Below are 19,346 nucleotides of genomic sequence, written 5' to 3' on the forward strand. Positions count from 1 at the left end.
TAATGTTTCAACTCCTCAGGAACCCAAAGCTAATTAAAAAAACAAAAAACAAAAAAAATGAGACATGCATTACATGACAATAGAGAAAAAGCCAGCAAGGTTTTAGCCTGGGAAATTAAGAAGGAGACAGCATACAAGAAGATATTTTCAATTAACACCATATATGTTTCTTCAGTCTCATGACCTGTCTGAAATTAATGAAACGTTTTCTACATCCTGCCTCAATTTGTATGAATCAGTCCATAGTGTGAGAAAGAATAGAGTGAACAGATGTTTCTCTCTGGTTATTGGTACTGACATAAATATCACAAAGTCACAAAATTAGAAACACAAGAAAATAACATAAATCACACCAAACATTGCTGTGGGGATTACACACACACACACACACATAATACACACAAGCTGAATCAGGTGGATTAAATAAAAAGCTTATTTAAAAGACCATCTTTCACCCAGATCAAATTATCATAATGGCTATGATTAAATCTTTTTTTTTCCAAATAACTTCCTTGCACTCTTATCGCAAAATATAATTCCTATTGCAGACTTCTCATATCCCCAATTGGGGGGAGAAACTATTGATCACTGTTTTTGTTCAATTCTAACTGTAACTGGGAAGGCACTTGCATTTAGTCAAAATCCCATGTCCACTGCATATGCACAAAAATCAGAGAGGGTTATTAACAATAAGATTCTCCTCTAGTAATCTCTGTAGATGCTTTAATCACACTTTCTGTGTTTTTATAACAAAATCTGTCTTAGTCACATCTTCTAACACTTGTAGGGGGAGGGTGGTGGAGAGAGATGACAAAAATTGAATTTGAAGTTGATTTTATGCAGTCTATTGAATTTGAGCCAAAAAAAAAAAAAATCAAAAACCCAAAACCATTTACCTGATAAATCATTTCAGAAAAATAATCTTATTTTTAAAACCCTCACCTTTAACAGAATAAAATATTATTTTTCTTTTTATCCAACTTATATTTCTGGTATAATTCATCATAAAGATTTTATGGACAGCTTTGAAAAGAATTTTCCTTATATATATTTAAGCATTGAATAAGAGTGATCATTTCATTGCTGCAGCATGAGCTTTACTGGTCATGAGGCTCATAGTGCTTGACCCTATTCTTGTGACACGATTATATGTGATAGTAAACCACATTGTGAGATGTATAGGAAAATAAAATATAAATAGAGGGCCAAAGAAAAATGGAAAGTTTCAACTGATGTTTGAAAGAAGATAGAACCTTTGAAATGGAGACATAAACAAAGTCTAGTAAGAGCTATTAAGAGGTGTATGATCTTGAAGGCTCCACACCCTTTTAGACTGAGTTCACACAAAGAACAAACCTTGAGAAAACTCTTATACTCCCTCCTTTTTTCTTATGTTTACCACCCACCCTTACCACCCTCCAACAGTTCAATTTTTTTTCTCAATACAAGCTCTAGTCCATCCATTCCCTTCCACCCCAACTCCAAAATATTTCATTTCCCTTGGTTAATAATTCTTTTCCACTTCTTTTAGTGCTCTTTCTACTTAGCAATCAATAGTACCCTTCCTTTTTTCTTTCCTTCCTTCCTTCCTTCTTTCTTTCTTTCTTTCTTTCTTGCTTTCTTGCTTTCTTGCTTTCTTTCTTTTTTTTGGCACCCTTTCTTTTTATGCCAACAATGTAAACAAACTTCCCCAATTCCTGACTTATTTTCATCATAATTTCTCATGATCTGATTGCACCTTCTACCAATCTATAACCATCATTGCCAATGACCTCTTCTGTTTGCCAAGTCCCGTGAATTTCTGTCAGTCAGTATCACTGTTCTTTCTGGACTATATGTAATATTCTATGTGGTAAATATTTGACACACCTATTTGATACATATTTGAGACTCTACGGGAAACATTCCTCTTCCTTGGTATTTTAATTTCATTATCTTCCACCAACACTATAAATAACACATCTCTGTGTCTTTCTCCTCTTTTTAATAGAAATATTGATAATGATCATAAAATTTAAAATGAATATTTTGTAGAATTTTAGTAAGTATATGTAATATATGGTTATTTATTTGCCTTACTTGACCTTTAAATGCTCTTTCTCCCCGTTACTTCCTTACAGAGCTTAAATGTTTTTAGGATTTCATCCATTAAACTGTTGAGATTAGATTGCAAAACTACCTATCCAGTGCAGATCACCGATTCTACTTTCTTCTTTCAACTATTTTCAAGACAATTCCCCTTGGAAATTTGGTTACAAGCTCAAATTCAAATTAAACATATTGTATCCTTCTACCTGATGTGCCCCACCTGCAGGAAAGAGAGAATGGAGGATAGGCAATAATCTTCTACTACCTTATTCTATCTCTAGATTTGAAATTTCCAGTGCAATAATGGGTGATATAACAAAGGCAAATCAGGAAAGAAAAAGCCCCATCTGCTTCTTCCCAATCCATTTTTCTTCATTCCTGCCCTGAGACAAGGGCCATTAAGCACAGAACAACATGCTGTGTGGATGAACAGGTCCCAAATAGCTGAGATTAATCCAACGCAAGTGGGCTTGATCCTCAAAATAAACAAATTAACTTGGTAAACAGAGTTTGGGAAGGATGGCTTAAGAGGCAGATATCCCTAGAATTGGCGCTTAACAAATTAAATGGAGTTTCTAAAGTGAATGGAGAGGTTTCAAGTGGATTGAATCATCAGAAAAAAACCTTAAGCTTAGAGCATAGTGGCTTGTTTGATTCAAGCCCACTAGGAGTATCACCCAGGCAAAAATCAGAACAAAGTGCAGTGAAGATCTGCTACCAAAACAAGTGCTATGAGAATGTAGGCACACATATACACTTAAAAATTTTTTTTTCCTGGTGATAATAAGGGACCTATAAGGAATACTGAACTATGGAAATCTACCTAGCCAGTATGGGGCAGGGAGTCAGATTTCCTGGCCAAGAAACATGCTCTAATGGCTCTAATGCCAAGAGAAGGATCCAACAAATTATTTCTCATAGGTGTCTCTGCTTCCATAATATATTGTTATTATTCTATTCAGAAATGCAGAATATGATCAGTATATATGGATAAGTCTGCAGTTTCCTTATTTTGTCCTCCCTAAATCCATCCATCCATTTTTCTTTCCTTCCTTTCTTCATTCCTTCATCCTTTTCTTCTTTCTTTCTTTCTATTTTATTTGACTGTAGTTGATATACAATGTTACATTAGTTTCAGGTATACAAAAGTGATTCAATACCTCTATACCTTATTCAACACTTCTATAACATCTGTCATGATGCAATGCTACATAAATACCATTGACTATATTTCCCATACTCCACATTTCCCATGATTTATTCATTTCATAAGTATAAACCTGTACCTCTCATTCTCTTTCATCTACTTTGCTAATCTCCCAACTACCTCCATTCTGGCAACCATCAGCTTGTTCTCTGTATTTAAGGTCTCATTCTGCTTTTTTGTTTGTTTATTCATTTGTTTTTTAGATTCCATATATAGGTGAAAAAGTATGGTATTTGTCTTTCTGACATATTTCAGTTAGTATAGTACCCTCTAGAACTATGTTGTCACAAGAGGCAAGATCTCTTCTTTTTTATGGGCTGAGTGATATCTCATTGTATATGTATACATCTTCTTTATTTGACAATGGACACTTAGGTTGCTTTCATAGCTCAGATGTTGTAAATAATGCTGCAATAAACAGGGGTACATGGATCTTTCTGAATTAGTGTTTTCATTTATTTGGGTGAATATTCAGTATCAGAGTTACTGTATCATCAAATTTCTATTTTTAATTTTTTTAGAATACTCCATACCGTTTTCCACAATGGCTGTACCAATTTGCTTTCCCACCAACAGTGTACAAGGGTTCCTTTTTCTCCATACCCCTGCCAACACTTTTTATTTCTTGTTTCTCTTTTTGATTCAAGCCAGTCTGACAGGTATGAAGAGATATATTACTGTGCTTTTGATTTACATTTCCCTAATGATTAGTGATGTCAAGCATCTTCTCATTTTTCTGTTGACCTTCTGTATGTCTTCTTTGGGAAAATGTCTGTTTATGTTTGATGCCCATTTTTAAGTCAGAATATTTTAAGTCAGATTTGTGTGTGTGTGTGTGTGTGTGTGTGTGTGTGTGTGTGTGTGTGTGTTAAGTTGTAGAAGTTCTCTATATATTTTGGATACTAAACCTTTATCAGATGTCATTTGCAAATATCTTCTTCCATTCAGTATGTTGCCTTTTTGCTTTGTTGATGATTCCCTTCACTGTGCAAGAATTTTTTATTTTGATGTAGTCCCATTTCTAACACAATGAGGAAGACTCTGGGGAGGCATATGGTTGTTATGTGACCCACCTTACTCATCATAGTTGAGGAAAACTGCAGTAGACAAACCATAATACACATAGTTGTATATACATATACATATATACATATATATACACATAAACATATACATATATACATAGATGTCAAACACACACAATTTAAAAATGGTACTATAGGCTCCATGAGGAAGTAGAGCTAATGTATCTGTAATCTGCATTTAGCACAGTGTTCCATATATAATGGGCATTTAATGAACAATGTTTTGGGTATCTAGACATTTTCAAAGGAGATATAGCACAAGTAGTTATGAAAGCAGTGAAATAGGAATGTGGAGACTCTGTGTTGGAACATTAAATAGTAGCTGCATGATGGATGGGTGGTGGGATTTGTGAAGGGAAGTAGGAAGAGAAGAGGTTCCAATTTCTAGACGCTATCACCTTAGTAAGGGAATTAACAATTATAAAACATGGACTACAATATGCTAAACTGTGAAAGGTTTCTTAATCTCTGTTACTCCAAGTTCATTATCTCAAGCTGTCTGTATTATGCTTTATAATGAAAAAAAGCCTATGTTATTGTGTTCAGAAACATTAACAGAGGAACTTAGACCATAGCCTATCTGCAACCACTCTTTGAAGTAGTGGGAGAAAATACCATATGGACAGATTGGGAAGGAAAAGATAAAGATGAAAATAAAGAAAGCCAAACCCCTGTGGCCAGTGGAAAATAAATAAAGGCCAAATTCAAAGAGCTCTGGGCCTGAAGAGTCATCCTGGGGCTTAATACTTCCAAGGTACGTTTCTCCTACACAAGGTTAGTAGATGGTCAGGGAGCTCTGGAGCACAGAAAAACAGTCAGAAGTCTAGGTTTAAAGTTATCTACTCTATTGTTAGTGTATAAGAAAGCAACTGATTTCTGTACATTGATTTTGTATCCTGCCACATTACTAGTAGTTTGGGGGTGGAGTCTTTTGGGTTTTGCATATAAAATATCATGTCATCTGTGAAAAGAGAGAGTTTGACTTCTTCTTTGCCAATTTGAATGCCTTTTATTTCCTTTTTTTGTCTGATTGCTGTTCCTAGGACTTCTAGTACTATGTTGAACAACAGTGGTGAGAGTGGGTATCCTTGTTGTGCAAGTGGGTATTTTTTGAAACAGCATCAGGAGAATAGTATTATTTCTTCTTTGAATGTTTGCTAGAATTCCCCAGTGAATCTGTCAGGTCCTGGGCTCTTGTTTTGGGGGAAGTTTTTGATCACATCTCTAATCTCATTACTAGATATTGGTCTATTCAGGTTGTCAGTTTCTTCCTGTTTTCAGTATTGGAAGCTTATAGGTTTCCAGGAACACATCCATTTCTTCTACGTTGCTTAATCTATTGGCATATAACTGTTGATAATAATTTCTGATAATTGTTTCTATTTCCTTGGTGTTAGTCGTAATTGCTCCCCTTTCATTCATAATTTTATTAATTTTGGTCCTCTCTTTTCTTTTGGATTAGTTTGGCCACTGATTTATCAATCTTATTGATTCTTTCAAAGAACCAGCTTCTAGTTTTGTTGATGTGTCCTACTGTATCTTTAGTTTATAACTCATTGATCTCTGCTCTAATCTTGATTATTTCCCTTCTTGTGCATGGGGTTGGCTTAAAAAATTTTGTGCTTCAAAACCTTCTTCCACTGTTGGTGGCAATGCAAATTGGTGCAGCTTTGGAAAACAGTGTGGAGATTCCTTAAGAAACTAAAAATAGAGCTTCCCTATGACCATGCAATTGCACTACTGGGTAATTACCCCAAAGATACAGATGTAGTGAAAAGAAGGGCCATATGTACCCCAATATTCATAGCAACAATGTCCACAATCACCAAACTGTGAAAGGAGCCAAGATGCCCTTCAACAGATGAATGGGTAAAGAAGATATTGTCCAAAATACAATGGAATATTATACCTCCATCAGAAAGGATGAATACCCAACTTTTGTATCACCATGGATGGGACTGGTGGAGATTATATGCTGAGTGAAATAAGTCAAGCAGAGAAAGTTAATTGCCATATGGTTTCTCTTACTTGTGGAGCATAAAGAATAACATCGAGGACGTTAAAAGAAGGAAAGGAAAAGTGAATTGGGGGCAATCAGAGGGGGAGACAAACTATGAAAGACTGTGGACTCTGAGAAACAAACTGAGGGTTTTGAAAGGGAGGGGGTGAGGGAATGGGTGAGCCTGGTGGTGGGTATTAAGGAGGGCACATACTGCATGGAGCACTGGGTGTGTTGCATAAAAAATGAATCTTGGAACACTGAAAAAATAAATAAAGAAAAAAGTTATCTACTGTACTGTGGAAGCAATAGGGTAAAGAGAGAGAATGAAGTAAAGTGGACTGGAACAGAACCTATATTCAGGTTCTGCACACACACACAGGAAATGCACCTTCAAAAATAGAAAAAGTTATACAAGCACAGGAGCCCAGGAACAAAGAATGTTCCAGGATATAAGAAATGATTAAGTATCAAAGACAGCCACAGGAAACTACAGAGGAACAGGGACTGAGAACAGTCAAGATAAAGTTTGTTGGCATTACCCTGTCTATCTCTGGCACAAGAAAAAAATCAAGGATAGAAAGTGTAGGTGGAGTCAGGTACAGGTTTTATGGGAAACCACAGGTCTTGTACAGAGAGTTATAATTCTCTTGGCTTCTTGAGGGACTATGGATAAATATACGCCAGAATCTTAACTCACATTTTAAAAATGCTTCGTTTGTTCCTGGTAATCATAGAATTGATGTAGCTTATCTTAAACCTGAATCTATAAGTCCCTCTACAATGGAACCCCCAAATTTTCCCTTCCTCTTCTTACATTTTTTACTCTTACAGGAATTCTTGACTGCATCCACTACTTACATTTTGGAAAAGTAACTTGTACTTTTCTGCTCTAAGCCTGTGATCTCAGTGACTTCCCCAAACTGTCTTCCATTTTAGCTCCCCTCATCCTCTGAGGTCTGGCTCACTTCAACCCCTTCACGAGGTATTTAGCACAAAACCTAGGAACACATGAGTTCCACAGTCTGACTGACTTCCATCAAGGTTCCACTGCTTACTAGACACATGACATTATCTTTATCAAGATGCTTAATATCACTGTACCTCAGTTTCTTCCTGTGTAAGATGGGAATAATAGCACCTTCCTCTCAGGGTTGTAAGACTTATGCAAGACAAAAGGTGTAAAGCATACAGAACAGTGACTAACATATAATAAGCTTTCAATAAATGTCCTTAATAATCATGAGGCATTCTTTAATTGCCCTATTTGGAAGTTATCTTCCTATTGCATTGTTTTAAGCAATACGGTTTGGTCTACTTTGGTCATTAAGTTTTACTACTTGGGATTTTCAAATATCCTTCCCTTTGCCTATGTTTGCTTTCTTTTTAATTGGATTACAAGGTCTTTGAGGAGAGACACTGTCTCATAATTCCTTTTATGCCTTAGTACATAGAATAATTCTTTGCAATACATAAATGGTTAAAAATACTTAAATGATCTAAGTCACCTGTAAAAATCCAAAATCAAACATTATTAGGGGACTTGCCTAAATAGAATATCTATATACAAAGACTCTTGAACATCTAAGAATATTGTTAAAAATGTTCAGATGTATAATGTAATTAACTTTCACAAAACTAACAACTAGTAGAACTTGTGTGTGTACATATATGATATATATATTTGATAGATATATATACAAATGTATGTATGTGTGTGTGTGTGTGTATCAGATCACTGAACCACTAAGAGCTGACCACAGTCCAGAAAATCAGAGAAACAAACTTTAAGTCTTGTTTTCCTCTTGATACTTCCTATAAGTACTACTTGAATTAATCTTTATTAAGAGAGACAATATCTTTTAGCAGACTTTATTCCACCATTGAAAGTTTATGACTGAAAACAATAATTTCATAAAAAATCAGGTGGAACACAAAAATAGTATTGGGTGCTATCATAATGAAGCCATTTTTTTTTTCTTTTTAAAGCCAGCACAGGATTGGATATGAGAGAAAAGTAGTGAGCAGCCCTATATTATCTACTCTCACTGTCAAGGAACTTGAGGGTCTGAGGGGTCAGGAATGGCTTCAAGACTTGGGGGTCCAAAGTCCTATTGATCTGTGAAGAAGAAGAAAGCCCAGATCCTCAGAAGCTGTCTTTCCTCTCTACTTCCCAATGCAGTAGTTTGAATCTTTAGAGCAACTATGCACATTACATAGATTGGGAAACTGAGAGTTAAATAATGTACGCAAACACATTTTGGTAAAGATTATACTTAAAATTGTCAGATTCAAAACCCATTCTCTTTCCCCTGAACAGCCACATTCTGTTCCCCTAAAATCATGGGCTTTTCCCTTGCACAATATCACTAGTAATATAAGAGATACTTGAGTTGTCAGAGTTTGGATATGCCACATTCACATTCTTGTGAAATAGAATCTAAATTGAAGGTAATCACTGTAAAAATCTTTACTCTTGGTATCCACATGCCTGACACTGAGTATAGTTAGAAGTGCTCTTCATACTTTAGGAACATTGTCTAATTAATCCTCATAGTCTGTGAGGAAAGTATGTATTATCTCCATTTTACAGATCAGGAAGTTCAGACTCATAGTTAGAAGATGGAGAGCCAGAAATTGCTATGTAGCTACTGGTCCCACAACCTGTTCTTAAACAAAGGTATTCTGCAAACACAGCCAGGGGAATCTGACTACAGGTTCTGTGAAATGGAACAATTTCTATCCTTCTCTTCCTGTTGTGTTAGAATTATTGTCCACAAATATCTCTAGTTCACCAACCTATGTGCTTGATGGCTAAACTGAATGAATGACCTTTTTCCCTTTATTTAAGAGAACTTCTATTTTCCCCAAGGATTTTCAAAGAAAGAAAGAAAGAAAGGGAGAAAGGGTAATCACAATTTAGTTCTGGATTAAGGTGATCAGAGTTATCTAGAGAAAATTTACATGAGTGGAAAGTGCTACAGACCTTAGCTATGTCTTCGCCGGGGTCTATAAATTCAGTGCAGATTACCATTTCAGGTTAAATATTGAGGCAAGCAGCAAAATCCGAAATCAAGAAACAAGCTGCCAAGAAGGCTCACCTCTACTTAATCATTTACAATGATTTTCATGGCATTGCCCAGAGCTTTATACGCAGACCCCATAATATTTTTTGCTTTACTCAGTCTCTTATCTGTTGCATTTATAATGCTATATTACTGTAATTACTGGGTGACAACATCCTGGGAAAATAGATGAAAAGGAAAATTTTCTTTACTTCCCAATATTGCTGGAAGTAGTTAAAAACTTATACCTTTGTACATGCAAAGTATCCATGCAGTAGGAGACATTCAGTACAATGGAATATAGTAACAGAATGCAAACTCAAAATCAAGGTACTAGGGACGCCTGGGTGGCTCAGTTGGTTAAGTGGCTGCCTTCAGCTCAGGTCATGATCCCAGCGTCCTAGGATCGAGTCCCACATCCGGCTCCTTGCTTGGCGGGGAGCCTGCTTCTCCCTCTGCCTCTGCCTGCCACTCTGTCTGCCTGTGCTTGCTCTCGCTTCTCTCTCTATGACAAATAAATAAATAAAATCTTTAAAAAAAAATCAAGGTACTAATGGCGAATTAAATAATTGTTCAAACATAATATCACCAATAAGGGGACCTGGGGTACCTCTTGATGCCATGCTCTGAAGATACAAGCGTCATCCACATAGTACTCCTAACCAAAATGTACATAAAATTTAAGTCTGGTACCTCTTGACGTCATGCTCTGAAGATACCCATCACCTACATAGTATTCCTAACCAAAATGTACATAAAATTTGACTCTCATTTATAGGGGAACAGTCAGACTAATAATACCAGGATTCAAGAAAAATGCCAGTATTATGAAAGATGAAAATAAACATATAGATATACAAATAATTAAATAATGACTAGGTTGGGACGCCTGGGTGGCTCAGTTGGTTAAGCAGCTGTCTTCGGCTCAGGTCATGATCCCAGCGTCCTGGGATCGAGTCCCACATCGGGCTCCTTGCTCGGCGGGGAGCCTGCTTCTCCCTCTGCCTCTGCCTGCCATTCTGTCTGCCTGTGCTCGCTCTCTCCCCTCCCTCTCTCTGATAAATAAATAAAATCTAAAAAAATAAAAAAAAAATCTAAAAAAATAAAAAAATAAAAAATAATAATGACTAGGCAATTTAGATTTAAAAAATCTAGAGAAATGAAAACTAGATATGTGATCCTTAAGTATATCCTAGATTTTTTTGTAGAATCATTTTATTTTATTTAACATCTGTCACCATACAAAATTATTACAATATTATTGACTATATATCCTATGTTGTATTTTTCCTTTCTGTGAATTGTTTATTTTATAACCAGAAATTTGTACCTCTTAATCCCACTTCACTTACCCTCCCATCCCAAATATTTGTCAACCACTCATTTGTTCTCTATCTTGATAAGTCAGTTTCTTTTCTTGTTATTTGTTTTATCATATGCTTGGTTTTTTAGGTTCCACATATAAGTGAAATTACATGGTATTTGTCTTTCATTATCTTACTTATTTCACTTAGCGTATTCCCTCTCTGTCCATCTATGTTGTCACAGTGGCAAGATCACATTCTCTTTTATTGCTGAGGAATATGTTATTGTGTACATGTATATCACATCTTCATTCATCTACTGATGGACACTTAAGTTTTTTCCATATCTTGTCTATGGTAAATAGTATTGCAATAAACATAAAGGTGCAAAAAACAAAAAACAAAACCATAAGGGTACAAATATCTTTTCAAATTAATGTTTGTTTGTTTGTTTTTACCCAGAAGTGGAATTATTGTATTAGATACTTCAATTTTTAGTTTTTCAAGGAACCTGCTTATTGTTTTTTTGTAATGGCTGTACCAATATACATTCTTATCAACAGTGCATGAAGGTACCCTTTTCTTCACATCCTCGCCAATGCTTGTTATTTCTGGTCTTTTTGATATGAGCCATTCCGACTGGTTAAAGATGACATCTCATTCTGGTTTTTGTTTCTGTTTTCATGCTCATTAATATCAAGCATCTTTTCATGTGTCTTTTGGCCATCTGTATGTCTTCTTTGGGAAAATGTCATTCAGATACCCTGCCAATTTTTAATTGGATTATTTTGTTTAATTTTTGTGTTGAATTATAGGAGTTCTTTATATCCTTTGAATATTAGGGCATTATGGGATATATCATATGCAAATACCTTCTCATGTCTCAGTAGGTTGCCTTTTATTTTGTTGCTGATTTTCTTTGCTGTGCAAAAGCTTTTATGTTTGATGTAATCCCAATTGTTTATTTTTGCTTTTGTTTTCCTTGCCTGAGGAGACATATCCAGAAAAATACTGCTAAGATTATGTCCAAGAGATTATGGCCTATGTTTTCATTTAGCAGATTATGATTTCAGGTCTTACATTTACATCTTTGATCCATTTTGAGTTTATATTTGTGTATTGTATAAAAAAGTGGCTCAGTCTCATTCTTTTGCATGTAGCTGTCCAGTTTTCCCAGAACCATTTATTGAAAAGACTGTCTTTTCCCCATTGTGTATTCTTGCCTCTTTTGTCATAGATTAATGGACAATATAGGTGTAGGTTTATTTCTGGGCTCTCTATTCATTTCTATTGTATCTACTTTTCATTTGTATCTATTCATTTCTATGTATCTGCTTTTGTGCCAGTATCATACGGTTTTGATTATTATAGCTTTGTAGTATATCTTGAAATCTGAGGTTGTGATACCTCCAGCTTTGTTCTTTCTCAAGATTGCCTTGGATCTTCAGGGTGTTTTTTGTGCTTCCATACAAATTTTAGAGTTTTTTGTTTCTTTCTTTCTTTCTTTTTTGGTTCTAGTTCTATGAAAAATCCTATTGGTATTTGGATAATAATTGAATTGTATCTGTATTCATATACAGAATCACACTTTAATCTGAATTCTTTCAGTCCATGAGCATGTATATCTTTCCATTGAGTCTTAGATTTCCCTCAGTCATTTCTTATAGTTTTCAGAGTATAAGTCTTTTATCCTCTTTCATTAAATTTATTTCTAGGTATTTTTTATTTGATGTAATGTAAATCAGATTGTTTTAAAAATTTTCCTTTCTAGTATATCACTAGCATATAGAAACACAATAGGATTTCTGTATATTCATTTTGTATTCTGCAAATTTACTGAATTCATGTATTAATTGTAATTTTTTTATGGAGTCTTTGCAGTTTTATACATGACAGTATCCTGTCATCTGGAAATAGAGTTTTACTTCTTCCTTACCAACATGGATACATTTTATTACTATTCTTATCTGATTGCTATAGCTAGGACTTCCAGTATTGTTGAATAAAAGTGGTTAAGTGGTTAAGAGTGAACATCCTTGACTTGTTCTTGATCTTAGACCAAAGCTTTCAATTATTTATTACTGAGTATAATGTTAGCTGTGGGTTTGTTATATATGGCCTTTATTATGTTGACATACGATCTTTCCATACTTACTTTGTTGAGAGTTCTTATTTTACTCGATGTTGAGTTTTGTCAAATGCTTTTTCTGTATCTAACGAGATGACCATATGATTTTTATCCTTCATTTTGTTAATTTGGTGTACTGCATTGACTGTTTTGCATATATTGAACCATCCTTACATCCCTGGAATAAATTCCACTTGCTTTTTTAAAAAGGAATGAGTCTTTTAATGCATTTCTGAATTCAGTTTGCTAATATTTAGCTAAGGATTATTGAATCTGTGTTCATTCAGGATAAAGGTCTATAATTTTCTTGCAGCATATATTCTATATCTGATTTGGTATTAGAGTAATGCTGACTTTATATTATGACTTTAAAAGCATTTGTTCCTTCTCTATTTTTTTTTTTCCAAATAGTTTAAGAAGGATAGGTATCTTTTAAATGTGTGGTAGAATTCACCTGTGAAGCCATCAGTCCTGAACTTTTGTTGTTGAAAGCTTTTTAATTACTAGTTCAAATTTGTTACTAGTAATTGTTCTTTTCAGATTTTTTATTTCTTCCTGATTCCATCTTAGGAGGTTGTATTTGTTTCTAAGAATTTATTCATTTCTTCTAAGTTGTTCAATATTTTGGCTTATAATTTTTGTAGTAGTCTCATAATTTTTATATTTCTGTGGTCAGTTGTAACCTCCTTTTCATCTAATTTTATCTACTTGAGTCCTCTTTTTTTTTTTCTTGATTAGTTGGGATAAAGTTTTATGAATTTTATTTATATTTTCAAGGAATCAGCTATTAGTCTCTTTGATCTTTTTGTGGTTTTTCATCCTCATTTTATTTGCATTCTTTAAAATTTAAATTCAATATAATTAACATATACTGTATTAATAATATCAGAGGTAGAATTTAGTGATTCATCACCTGGCATACAACTCCCAGTACTCATTCCATCAAGTGCCCTCCTTAATTCCCATCACCCAGTTACTCCTCCTCCCATCTACCTTCTCTCCACAAACCCTCATTGTTTCCTAAAGTTAAGATTCCTTTATGGTTTGCTCCCTCTCTGTTTTTGTCTTATTTTTCCTTCTGTTCCCCTATGTTCATCTGTTTTGTTTCTTAAATACCACATATGAGTGAAATCATATGGTGTCTGACCTTCTCTGACTTATTTCGCTTAGCGTAATACCCTGTAGTTCCATCCATGCCATCAGAAATGGCAAGTCTTCATTCTTTTTGGTGGCTGAGTAATATTCCACTGTATATACCAAATCTTTATAGATGCATCTGTTGATGGGATCTTTCCATATTTTGGCTATTGAGGGCATTGCTGCTATAAACATTGAAGTACATGTCCCATTTCAGATCACTATGTTTGTATCCTTTGGATAAGTACCTAGTAATAGTGTATCCTTTGGATAAATACCTAGTAGTCATATGCTTATGGTTCAGCAATAGCACTCTTTTTTTTTTTTTATAACTTTTTGAGGAATCTCCATACTGTTTTTATTTCTATTCTGATCTTTGTTATTTTCTTCCTTCTACTAACTTGGGCTATTTGTTCTTTATTAGTTCCTGTAAGTGTAAGAATAGATTCCTTGACATTTTCCTTATTCTTGAAGCAGAACTTTGTCACTATATTGATAGTATCACTTACATCTTAGAACTGCTTTTACTGAACCCCAGGAATTTTGAACTGTAGTGTTTCCATTTTAAATTATCTCCAGGTATTCTTTATATCTTTTTTGATTTCTTCATTGACCCATGAGTTGTTTAGTAACATGTTATTTAGCCTCCATATGTTTGAGTTTCTTTCAGGTTTTTTTGTTTTGTTTTGTTTTGTTTTATTGATTTCTTGTTTCATGCCATTGTGGTTGGAAAAGACAATCAGTGTGATTTCAAGCTCTTAAATTTTGAAATTTATTTTGTGGTCTATCATATCACCTATCCTAGAGAATACTGCAAAAAAAATGGAAAAAATATGTATTCTGCTGTTTTTAGGTGGAGTGTTCTATATATATCCACTTGTCTAATGTGTCATTCAAAGCCACTACTTCCTTATTGATTTTCTGCCTGGATGATCTATCCATTGATTTAAGTGGGGTGTTAAATTCCCCTACTATTATTGTATTACTGTCCATTTCTCCCTTTATGACTGTAATATTTGCTTTATATATTTAGGTGCTTCTATGTTGCATGCATAGACATTTACAATATTATATCCTTTTCTTGGATTGATCCCTATTGTTATATAATGACTTTTTTTTCTTTTGTTAGAGTCTATGCTTTAAACTCTTTTATTTGATAAGAGTATTGCTACCCAGTTCTTTTCACTTCCATTTGCATGAATATGTCTTTCCATTCCTTCACTTTGTCTGTATGTCTTTAGGTCCAAGGTGAATCTCTAATAAGCAGCATACAGATGGGTCATGTCTTTGTATTCATTTAGTTACCTTGTGTTTTTCTTTTTTTCTTTCTTTTTTTTTTCTTTTTACAGATTTTTATTTATTTATTTGACAGAGAGATCACAAGTAGGCAGAGAGGCAGGCAGAGAGAGAGAGAGAAGAGGAAGCAGGCTCCCCACAGAGCAGAGAGCCTGATGCAAGACTTGATCCCAGGACCCTGAGATTATGACCTGAGCCGAAGGCAGAGGTTTAACCCACTGAGCCACCCAGGCACCCACCTTGTGTTTTTCTATTAGAGCTTTTAATCCATTTATATTTAAAGTAATTATTGGTAAGTATGTACTTATTACCATTTTTAAATTGTATTTTGGTAGTTTTTTTGGTTCTGTTTCTCCTCTTGCTCTCTTCTTTTGTGGTTTGATGGATTTCTTTAGTGTTATACTTGGATAATTTTCTTTTGTGTGTGTATGGATCTATTATAGATTTTTGATTTGTGGTTATCATGAGGATTATATGTATTATCCTATGTATATAGCAGTGTATAATGAGTTGATGGTTACTTAACTTTTAACACAAAAGCACTAAATGTTGCTTTCTCTGTTTTATGTATATAATATCACATCTTACATCTTTTTCTTTTGTGAATACCATGACTAACTTTTGTAGTTAGAATTGATTTTATTATTTTTGTGTTTTAACTTCCTAGTTTTATAAATGATTGATTGGCTATAGTTAATATATTTTAACATTCTCAAATAAAATATTTTCTTTTCATAATTACTTCTAGTTATGGCCTTTTTGTTCAACTTAAAATATCCCTTTAACATTTTTTGTAAGACTGATTTAGTGGTGATAAACTCCTTTAAATTTTGTTTGTCTGGGAAAAGCTTTATCTCTCCTTCAATTCTGAATGATTATCTTTTTTGGGGAGAGTATTCTTAGTTGTAGGATTTTATTGCCCCCAGCACTTGGAATATATGAAAAAAAATACACACACATATACACACACATACACACACACACATACCACTCTGGCCTGCAAAAATTTTGCTAAAAAGTCATCTGAAATCTTATGGGTTTTCCCTTGTATGTAACTATATACTTTACTCTTACTTTTAAGATACACTCTTTATCTTTAAAATTGCCATTTAATTATTATGTGTCTTGGTGTATATCTCCTTTGGTTCAACTTGTTTGGGGCTCTCTTTGATTACTGGATCTAGATATCTGTTTTCTTTCCTATTTTTGAGAAGTTTTCAAATAATATTTCTTCAAATATTCTTTCTGCCCCCTTGTTTTCTCTTCTACTTCTGGGACCTACATAAATCCGATGTTCTTATGCTTAATAATGTCACAGAAGTACCTTACTCACCCTCATTTTTTATTTTTATTTTTGCTGTTCAGCTTGGTTACTTTCCTTTCCTTTTCTCCTAGATCCCTGATCCATTCTTCTGCATCCTCTAATTGCTTTTGATTCTCTCTAATGCATTTTTCATTTCAGTTACTATATTCTTCAGCTATGACTGGTTCTTTTTTATATTTTCTGTCTCTTTGTTGAAGTCCTTACTGAGTTCATCCAGTCTTGCCTCAAGTCTGAAGAGTATATTTATGACTTACCTTGAACTCTTTATGAGGCAAATTGCTTCTGTCTGTTTCATTTAATTCTACTCTAGTTTTTGTCTTGTTCTTTCATTTGGATCAGATTTCTCTGTCTAATTTTGTCTGACTATCTAATTTTATGTTTCTGTAGGACAGCTACATTTTCCAAGGGTCTTGTGTTTAAGGGTTTCTATGATGATCTGTAGGGCAGAACCTCCTGGTTATGCAGGGCTACTCTTGCATTGTTGTGGGTTATGTTGTTGTGGCTGAGACTAACACTATGGGTGCACTGGTGGCAGGGCTTATACCATGTGTGTCTGGCTTTGAGGCCCAATTGCAGTTAATGGGGGTGTGCTTGTAGGCAATTTCTTCCCTGCTACCTCAGTCTCAGGCCTAAAAGGACTAGCACCCAGTCTAGTTGTCTACAATGAGGTACTGTGATTGCTGTGGGAATGCTGGTGGGCAGAGTTTCTATCCCTCCTCCCCTGAGAAGAAGTCACTTTTGAGGGGTGCTGGTCTATTAGGTATGGCAGTGTGGAGCTACTTTTGAGGGATTCCTGCTTGGATGGGCACTTTGAATGAAGTGGGTCCACAGGGGAATGCTAGGGCAGGGTACATGATACTATGAAGTTACGTGATGAGTTTCAGAACTATCTCCACAAAGCCTCAGGTTATCTAGACTGAGAAATGGGAAGGGAAATAGCATTACCAACACTTTTGTTCTTGAAGAAAGCTCTTGAAGATCTCTGTCCTTCCAGCACATATTCTAAAATTAACCACTACATCCTCACATATATCCCTCGTACTTTTCAAACTGCCTTTGATGCTGTGTCTCAGGTCAACTTATTTAGCACACTGTCTCTTTAAATGTGGACATTTGGTTTCTTATAGCCTTCTTGCTCTCCTGGAATTAAGCATATTGATTTTCAAAGCCACACATTGTGAAGACTCACATTCTCAGTGTGAGTCACCAGGATCAGGGGGTGCCCAGTTTGAGGTCTGATGCCCTCACTCCTCAAGCTTGTCCATCCCTCTCTTGGGTAATTAGACTGGGGGTTTGTTTCCTGATCACATCTCTGTCCCTCCTATTATTTTCAATGTGGCCTTCTCTCTACAACTAGCTATGGCAGACTGTTCAAATCTTCAGATTGTTTGCAGAGTGAGTTGCAATGTGTGTAGTTGCTTTAAGTGTATCTGTGGGAAAATATGAGCTCTGGAGTCTCCTACTCTGCCATCTTCCCTCTCTTCACTCCATCCTAGAATTTTTAAACAAAAGATAAAATCTAAGTACAGAGTGTGTATTAGATAATAGTGCTATATCAGAGTTTAATTTCCTGAATGTGATCACTAAAATTTGTTTATGGAATAAGAGACTATTCTACTCTTACAAGGTAAATGCAGAGACATATATGTATGTTTAAGGGAAAATGGTAAAAAAACGTTTTTTATTGACTAGAGAAGTTGAAATTCTAATGTTAATTGATAAATCAGCAGCCTTGGTCCGTTGTGTTGGAGTAATGTATTTCATTTAACTCATTTATTCAATAAATTATATCAAGTGTCCATCATACATTAGATACTGTGCCAGACTGAAAATATAATAATCCATTAGATTTAAATTCTGCCCTCAAGGAGCTTACTTTATAGTTCACTTTACAGAACATCAGTGTCTGACACCATGTTTCTTTATACTATGTTCTGTAACAATCTTAAATTAACACTTTTTCTCATGAGACAAAATTCCTTTTTTTTTTTAAATTTTAAATAAATATATAACATATTATTAGCCCCAGGGGTACAGGTCTGTGAATCACCAGGTCTACACACTTCACAGCACCCACCATAGCACATACCCCCACCCCAATGTCCATAATCCCACCACCCTCTCCCTACCCCCTAACCCCCAGCAACCCTCAGTTTGTATTGTGAGATTAAGAGTCTCTTATGCTTTGTCTCCCTCCCAATCCCATCTTCTTTCATTTATTCTTTTCCTACCCCTGAAACCCCCCACGTTGTATCTCCACTTCCTCATATCAGGAAGATCATATGATAGTTTTCTTTCTCTGATCGACTTATTTTGCTAAGCATGATACCCTCTAGTTCCATCCACGTCATCACAAATGGCAGGGTTTCATTTCTTTTGATGGCTGCATAGTATTCCATTGTATATATATACCACTTCTTTATCCATTCATCTGTTGATGGACATCTAGGTTCCTTCCATAGTTTGGCTATTGTGGACATTGCTGCTATAAACATTCGGGTGCACATTCCCCTTCAGATCACTATGTTTGTATCTTTAGGGTAAATACCTAGTAGTGCAATTGCTGGGTCATAGAGTAGCTCTATTTTCAACTTTTTGAGGAATCTCCATGCTGTATTCCAGAGTGGTTGCACCAGCTTGCATTCCCACCAACAATGTAGGAAGGTTCCCCTTTCTCCACATCCTTGCCAGCATCTGTCATTTCCTGACTTGT

The 19,346-nt window shown here is 35.1% G+C and overlaps 1 long non-coding RNA gene across 1 annotated transcript in view; it reads left to right on the forward strand.

Moving 5' to 3' along the window:
* LOC116567923 overlaps positions 1-19,346 on the forward strand; it is a 118,219-nt gene that overhangs the window by 36,999 nt on the left and 61,874 nt on the right. The window lies entirely within an intron of this gene.

The sequence above is a fragment of the Mustela erminea genome, chromosome 10, assembly GCF_009829155.1.
Source record: "Mustela erminea isolate mMusErm1 chromosome 10, mMusErm1.Pri, whole genome shotgun sequence".
In the NCBI taxonomy this organism is placed as follows: Eukaryota; Metazoa; Chordata; class Mammalia; order Carnivora; family Mustelidae; genus Mustela; species Mustela erminea.